This window comes from Cornus florida, unplaced genomic scaffold (assembly GCF_030987335.1).
Source record: "Cornus florida cultivar Cherokee Brave unplaced genomic scaffold, ASM3098733v1 CherokeeBrave_3.0.0_Hap2_Chr01, whole genome shotgun sequence".
Lineage (NCBI taxonomy): Eukaryota > Viridiplantae > Streptophyta > Magnoliopsida > Cornales > Cornaceae > Cornus > Cornus florida.
Genome location: NW_026775571.1, coordinates 49,687,247 through 49,696,548, shown reverse-complemented (window position 1 = coordinate 49,696,548; position 9,302 = coordinate 49,687,247).

Genomic DNA, 9,302 nt, shown 5'->3' with positions numbered 1-9,302 from the left:
ATTTTGAGAAACGGAGGCCAAACAAATGATGAATGAACAATGGATTTGAAATAATGATGTGTTTTTATAGGAAGTGGTGAACAACGATGAATGATCTGCTGTCAACATCTCTGCGCGTAGATCTAACGCATAACCACACGTCACGCACTCACCGTCGTTGCACTCTTTTTCGGTGTTTGATTCCTTCACCATCATCACAGCGATCTTTTATCAATATCTCTTCATTGTCGGTGATCATCCTCTTCACTGCTCACTGTAGGTGCTCGTTTTTTCTTCTCCATCGGCGATCTTTTTTCTTCATTAACGGAATCATCAGCAACTGAAACAAGGATTTCATATTTAATCCTTCACTTTCAGCGCCATCAACAACCGGAATCGACGATTCCAAAACCAAAATTCTTTACCATCGGCGCTCCTTTTCAGCACGCATCATACCGGCTCACACCAGTTCTTACCGCCGGCGCTCTTTTTTTCAGCACGCATCTCACCGGTTCATACCAGTTCTCACCGCCGGTGCTCCTTTTTCAGCACGCATCTCACCGGTTCATACCAGTTCTTAAGACACCTCTGAAATCGCCTCCAATGATACGCAAATCAACTGTATGTTATGTAGTGATGGTGAAGAGTATGGGCTCTGTAGTTTGGCTGATTCTGTTTTTATAAAACTAATTCATTTGAAATTTCTCATCCTATTGGGACTAATCCGGTTTAGTTTGGGCTCAAGTACGCATCTCATATTTCTACAAGTTATGGACCGCTCTGAAATTTCTCATCCTATTGGTACTAGTTTAGAATGTTCAAACCATATTATTTGAGTCCAAGCTATGACCAGCTTCCTCAAAGACAAGAAATTGTAGCGCATTGTTACTGGAGATATTTTTGAACCCGTGTAGGAAGAAACCGAATCGAAAGAAAAATTTGTTGATCGTTTTGAAGAATGGGACAACAAAAATCATCAGATCATCACTCGGTTTCGCAACATCTCTATCTCCTCCATTAGTATCGAATTTGGCCGTTTTGATTCGGCAAAATCCATCTATGATTTTCTGAAGCAGTGCTACACCACTACTGATCTTGTCCATCAGTATTAACTTCTGACCAATTTTCATAGCAAAACTCAACAGCCTAGTCAATTTATCAGTACCTTTGTTTCTGAAATGGATGCTATTTGGGATCAACTGCCTCTCTCTGAACCTACTTGGTATTGTGGCACTAGAAAGTTTATTACCTATCGAAATCAATAACGTGTCATCATGTTTTTCATGACTTTTCATAATACCTTCGAACCTATTCGAGCCTCTCATTCATAGGCGTCCTCTGCCTACCTTAGATGATGCTATCATTGAGCTTTTTTCAGAAGAAACTCGACTGATTACATCTCTACCTCAGGCTATAGATGCAATTCTTGCTACTCATTGTACCAGAAAGAAACCAACTTCATTTCTCCCCTCTCCAAAGGGGTGAACCTACTGTCACAAAACAGATCATGCTCTATTAACCTTCCCACCAAAATCTACAAGTTTTGTCACAAGAAAAGCCCAAGTCACTACCAGAGTGACTGTCCCAAGAAGTGGCAATCTCGCACTAATTCTTCTAAAGGTTCTTCATCCAGTAACAATAATACATCTTCCTCCATCTCTGCTGTCACCGCTAAGGGGTCATGTCCTCCTACTTCTACCGTCATAATAATGACTTCCAACGATATCGAGGCACTCCTCAAGCAATTTCTAATGGAACTTCTCCTTCCACTGCTTTGTAAGCCACTTCAAGTAATTCTTGGTTTTTTTATTCTGGCTGTTGTAATCACATGACCTTTGATTGTACAATGTTTTCTTCCCAACATCCTGCCACTAATACACCTACTATTTATACCACTGATGGATCTCACCTACATTTCAATCACATTGGTCAAATTTTCAACCCTAATATCTCACACTCTCATACCTTCCACATACCAAAACTTACAACCAATCTTATTTATGTTGGTCAGATATGTGAACTTGGACTTAGTGTCATTTTTTCTTCTTCTAGTTGTTACGTGCAGGATTCACAGATGAGGCAGATCTTTGGGATAGGCTGTAAAGTGGGACGTCTCTTTGAGCTCATCCGTCTTCACATTCCTTCTCATCGGCTCTCTACAGTTTCCACTATTGCTTTAGCAACCTCTACTCCTTCACTTAGTCTCTGGCATTCCCAATTAGGTCATACGTCTGTTGGGTGTTTACGCTCCTTAGTATCGACAGGTCAATTAGGTTTAGTTAAAATTAATGATGTAACTTGTTTACCTTATCAACTTGCAAAACAACTAGCTTTACCTTTCAATAAAAGAACATCTATTACTTCTGCTCCTTTTGACCTAATACACTTTGATGACCTTCACCTCACACTACAATGGGGGATCCAAATACTTTGTTATCTTCATTGATGATTACTTACGATTTACTGGCTATATCTCTTGAAAAATTGCTCTGAATTACCCCAACTTTACTATGATTTTGCAAACATGATCAAAACCCAGTTATCCCAATCCATCAAAATATTTCATGCTGATAATGCAATGGAGTACAATGAAACAAATTTTTTAAAATTTCTTCGATAACACGGCACGATCTCTCATTCTTCTTGTCTTGGCACATCTCAACAAAATGGGCAAGCTAAACGTAAACACAGGCATATCTTAGACACTGTTCGTTCCCTCCTAATAACAAGTTCCTGTTCTGAGCGTTTTTGGGGGGAAGCAACTCTCACTGTTGTATACACTATCAACCGTGTTCCCATGCCTATTATTGGTAATCAATCTCCTTATGAACGTTTATATGGTATTTTTCTTGCTTATAATCTTCTTAAGGTTTTTGGATGTGCCTGCTTTGTCTTACTTCAGCCTTATGAACGTACCAAATTAGAGCTTTGGGCTCGATTATGCTATTTTCTAGGTTATGGAATTAAACACAAAGGATATAGATGTTGGGATCCCATTTCTAAACGTCTTCGTATCTCTCGTCATGTCATCTTTTGGGAACACAAAATGTTTTTCTCTTTCTCCAAATTCCATGTCTCTTCATCATTTACTTCATTTTTCTTTACTGATTCTTTAGTTAATCTCTTCCCAGCCGACACAGATACAACATCTTCATCTGAGTTCCCAAACACTATCTTATTTACTCCAGATACTACGTTTCCATCTGAACTCTTACAAATGGCCACACCTGACGAATCTGCTGGTCTTGTCACTGAAACTTCTTCATCAAATACCATCACCACTGATCCACCTCCTTGCCATTTTGATCGGGTAAGAAAACCTTTTAGTCATTTATGTGATTTTCAGCGTTTCTCTACTATCATGTCTCACCATGAGCCTCAATCCTATGGCGAGGCTAGTTCTAACCCCCTTTGGCAGCAAGTTATGGTAGAAGAATTACAGTCTCTTGCATAAGCTCATACCTGGGACATGGTTGATATTCCCTCTGACAAAACTATTGTTGGCTCTAAATGGGTTTACAAAATTAAAACTCATTCTGATGGTTCAATGGAATGATACAAAGCTCGTCTGGTTGTAAAGGGTTTCACCCAAGAATATACCATTGACTATGGGGAAACATTTTCTCCTATTGCTCGACTTACTTCTATTCGTAGCCTTTTAGCTGTTGCAGCAGCCCACAAGTGGGAATTGTTTCAAATGGATGTGAAAAATGTCTTTTTCAATGGCGATCTCATTTAAGAAGTTTATATGAAACCTCCTCCAGGATATGGCCATTCTCCACATCAAGTCTATAAACTCCGTCGAGCACTATATGGTCTTAAACAAGCTTCAAGGGCTCTAAGGGCTTGGTTTACAAAATTTAGTTCTACAATTGGAGATTTTGGATTTACTTTAAGCTGATATGATTCCAGTCTTTTTATCCATAAGACTGACTCTGGTATTACTCTTCTTTTATTTTATGTTGATGATATGATAATTACTGGAAATGATCTTATAGGTTTCTCTGCACTAAATTTTTTTCTTAGTCATCACTTTGATATGAAGGATTTTGGGTGCCTCAGTTATTTCCTAGGCTTGGAGATTCTCTCTGATTCGGATGGCTATTATCTCTCCCAAGCCAAGTATTCCTCTAATATTCTTGCTCGTGCTGGACTCACAGATTGCAAGACAACTCCCACTCCCATTGAGACCAATGTCAAGCTCACTCATCTAGATGGTATACTCCTCAGGGATGCTACATTGTATCGATAGTTGGTTGGTAGTTTCGTATATCTTACTGTTACTCGACCTGACATCGCCTATGTTGTGTATCTTATCAGCCAGTTCCTATCTGCACCTCGATCTACTCACTATACTACGTATCCTTCGTTACATTAAAGGGACTATGTTTCAGGGCCTTCACTTTTCTTCTCATTCTTCACTTGAGTTACGTGCCTACTCTGATGCTGATTGGGCAGGTGATCCGACTGACCGACGTTCTACTACTGGTTACTGCTTCTTCTTTGGGAACTTTCTCATTTCTTGGCACAGCAAAAAGTAATCCGTCGTCTCCAGGTCTAGTACAGAGGCAAACTACCGTGCCTTTGTTGATTCCACACAAGAACTTATTTGGCTTTGATGGCTCTTAATAGATATGGGTGTTTCTCATTTCACTGACACTGTTCTCTATTGTGATAATCAAAGTGCTATTTACATTGCTCATAATGATGTCTTCCATGAACGCACTAAACATATTTAAATTGATTGTCATGTTGTGCGTCAACACGTTGCAAGGTACTGTACGTTTTCATTTTGTAACTTTCGCTGATTAAACCGCTGACATCTTTATAAAAAGCTCATCTGCCAGGCAGAATTTGGGAATTAGTTTCCAAACTCAAGTTGGTTTCTGCTTTACCACCTTGAGTTTGAGGGGGGATGTTATAGTCGTTGTATAGATTATTGTCGTGACTGTTATCGTGATTGTTGTATAGCCGTTAGTGATCTCTAGTTATTTATTTCTCCCTTCGTACATGATTCAGATATCTTCAATATACATAATATTATATCCCTTATTCTCTTATAGTCATATATCTCTCTAATATGCATCAATTCTGCACAACCTATCCTTCATAGCTGGCAAATTGAATCAACAATTAATCATTAAAAATACAAAGATTAATACGAATCGCTAAAAACACTTTAATTCACTAGAGTTTGAGCAAGATCTATACAGTTTTATATTGCTTGTAAGCTGTAATACACAAAATCAGTATTCCCTTTTCAATTACAAAAATAAAAAAAATAAAAAAAAAATTGTAACTAACAAAAAATTCGGAACTCCTTTAACGTCTCATAAGCTGCTCCACTTTGCAGTGCAATGGAAAGTGTTCAATGATGCCTTTGTCAAACCATCCCTTATACTGATACTTGGGTTAGCTTTTGTACCTTCTCTCAAACCTAATTAATCTGTTCTCATCTACCAATATTTTTAGATCCTTTGAGTTTAAACCTGGTACATTAATCTATGTAGCTATCATTCACCACTTTCCAAACAAGATCAACCACTCATATGTATATATATAAACACACGCTACTCATTAATCACATGATTCACACACACACACACACACACACACACAGATATAGATTATAAAAGAATCGGTGCTAGCGGGCTAATCGCGTACGTAGCTTTGCTAGTTGGGTCAAATTCTAACCTTTTAGAGAAAATAAAAGCCCTAAAAGAATACCTAGCGGATCTTGGAAGTGAAGTGAATAGCATAGCTTCAGTGGCAGGCCGCGCCTTCTCTTTGGGACTTATCTTACCGGTCCCTTCCTAGGATTGGAACAAGGGTGATCTTGAGTGACGGAGTTGATGTCGGATGATTAAAGAAAGCTAGGCCTAGTCATCATTTGACTTCAACCACTCCCGCTAGAACGAATAGAGGTGGCCACTTATGCCCGAGTCACACACTAGGATCCTTACCCTTCGTCACATTAATTCATTTTAGGGTTTTTCAGAATGTGAGGCTTTGTTAATCTACTGACTCCCACCGGCGCTTCATGTTCACGTCTCTTTCTAAATGAAAGAATAGTGTCCACCAATAAAATCATTCACCGATAGCACTTTTACAGGCGGGATTCCGAAAAAATTCCCTTTTTCCTCCTCCTGAAGCTATCTCAACTAAGAAGCATAGCAGGGGTGAAGGCCCTTTCCTTCATACCACACATGGAGATCTTTCCATTGATAGATAAGAGGGCCTTTGCTCTTCCCTAATCGTGGATTCGTTTGGGGTAACTTCGAACGGCAGGCATGCTTCTTTCTTTTTTTCTGGTGGGGTTTTTTTCTTCTCATCCAATTGTTCAAGTTTGTTTTTTCTTGTTCATTCCTCATTGCAACTGTAGCTCAGTGTGCTAAATAATGTTCTCTATCCTCTTCCCGATTTTATAAGTGCCCCGATGGAAAATCCTGACCTACACTTTCCATCGTTCCTGCCACCATGCCGTAGAACGAAAAACACCACCTACGGGACCAAAACTGGAAACAGGTTCCACCTCTGCCGACATCTATTCATGAAGGCTTTGTCGCTATGGTGCCCCTTCTTAACATCCAGAAAAGAAGCTTTGGGGAGGCTCGGTCAGGATTTACTATTCCCAACTATTACCACACCTGTCATGGAAGAGGGATGATTAATTAGTACCGAAGGAGTTTGCATTTGAGGGTGAACAATACTGAATAAGTGGAGGAAGAAGACCCATTTAAGGGTATGAGGTTACCCCTTTTTGCTCATGCAAATGTTTCACTGTGGAGTGAATGAATTTGAGGTATGGACAAGCGAGGTCTCTTTTTCGAGAACTAGTGAGGTCGCTACTAGCGACCACTTTGTTTATAGCTTTGCTTTGTATTAACATGGGCATACGCTCTAAGAAAGAAGCTTCAACAAAGCAAAAGGCTTGCTAATAAACAAGGAGGTCGTCATTGACGATGACCTCCTATTGTATGGGGGATCGATGGTGCCAGCGAGGTTGGCCAAGCCTCGTAACTACCGTAGTAAGAACACGTGGCGGTCGTACAAGGGATTGATAGTGCCGGTAAGGTTGGCTTTATACATCTTCGGGCGCGTGAACCCGAACTTGAAGTTGGGAATGATGGAAGAATCGAAAGAGAAGTTCTAGGCAGCTTCGGCCACGGTGGAAAGTAAGGTTCGCAGAGGGTGAGGGTTATTAAGGATTGTGGAAAAGCGATACGTATAGCCTTTATGTCTGTAAATATCTGTACATATATTTGTGACACCTTTTATATATATATATATAATAACGTATTTAATTGAAAAAATAATAGGTATAGTTTTTTTTCAAGCTTGAGAAGTTTTAGAAGAAAAAAATGTGAGGGTTTTAGAAAGAGAGGGTGAAGAGGAAGAAGACCTAAGAGTATATTTGTAATTTTTTTTTTTTTTTTTCATAATTGGATTGTGTAAAAAAAAAAAAGATATTTACAGGCGCACAGAGGGCATACCCTCAGAGAAGAATTGAAAAAACAATTCTGAAATGAAAAATTCAATCAAAAAGTAAAACAACAAGCAACTATCTAAGAAGATCTTGAATAGCAACATTGTAGATATCAAGTACTTCAAATAAAATTGTCTAGCAGCATCTTGTGGTTGCCTAGATAAATGACCATGCAACCTTCCATTTCTTTCTTGCCAAATAGTCCATAAAGTAGCCACAAAAATTGTATAAGTTAACTTACTAGTCTGTTGAGAGAACCAGTTGAACAAATCTTCAAAAGTGAAAAATGAAGAAATATCATAATTCCAGCCCATAGTATCCTCAATCCATTTCCAAAAAAATATTTGCAAAAGGGCAGCCAACAAAAATATAATCCCTTGTATCACTCTCCTTTAAACACAAAGAACATCTTGAAGCTAAATTCACTTTCCTCCTCTGTAGATTTACCATTGAAGGCAGTTTATCATGGAACAGAAAAACACCAAACACAGACCATCTAGGCCGAGATTTACCCCCAGCAAACCTTAAACCAGTTCACCTCTAGATAGGATATTCTACAATTTTCCTAAGTTGATTTAAAAGAGATAGGGCCACCATCCCATATAAGACTATCTTCTCTAGCATGAATGATTAGAGTCTGCACATAATCTTTGATAGGCCTAAACATATTATTTTGTAAAAGCTCCAACTTCCATACTCCATTGCCCAGTAGATTAGACAAATGAGCATCCCATGAAAAACCAAGCCTTCTAACAATTCTGTGACCAAATTTCTGGATCATTGTTTGACTTTCACACCAAGGGTCTGTCAAAAGCTTAAATTGATGCCCAGTACCAATAGAAAAACTGATGTTGAAATGCATGAGATCCCTAGTATTAATCAAGTTCTTCCAAAGAATAGAATGAGAGAACTTTGGAATAGCATTCCAATAAGTAGATGTAGAAGATCTTGAACCAAAGATCCCAAATTCTGTCTGAATTTTGCAAATAATTCCAAGCCAACACACACTGAGAAGTATGCTGCAAATCAATCAATTTTCTGATACCCAAACCTCCTTCCTTTTTAGGCCTACACATCAAATCCCAACTCATAAGGTGTAATTTCTTCAAATTCTCTTTACTCCCCCAAAGAAAATGTCTACACAGCTTTTGAATACAATTTAAGACAGCAACTGGTAAGGGAAAAACACTACACCAATATAAACATATTAGAGTAATAATTATCTTAATTAACTCTGCCTTTCCAGCAACTGACAGTAAGTTATTACTTGAAACAGTGAGCTGCTTTGAAATCTTGTCAATAAGCACAATATAATGAGCTTTCTTAAGACCTGTAGAACACAATGGAATGCCTAAATATTTCAAAGGAAAGACCTCTTCTTTGCATTGCAGCAGATCAAGAATAACCCTTCTTCTACGAACAGCCTTTGAAAAAATTACACTTGTCTTCTGATAATTGATCTTCAAACCAGAGGCCTCACCAAAAATTTTAAACATGTCTTGCAGGGATCTAGCATTAGATATAGAAGCTTTACAAGTGATCAACAAGTCATCTGCAAAGAAAATGTGACATGTAGTAGAACCAGCCTTCAAAGCAGTATGAGATAACTTGAGCGTACCATTAGAAACTTCAGAGTTCATAAATTGGGTAAGTTGATCAGTCACTAAGGTGAAAAGAAGGGGATAAAGAGGACATCTTTGACGAATTCCCTTTGTAGGTTGAATAAATCCTACAGGAGAGCCATTCAAGAGAATCGAGTATCCTGGTAGATGACAGCAGAGTTGAGATCCAATTAATCCAGTTTGAACTAAAACCAACAGCAACCAGAGCTTTCAAG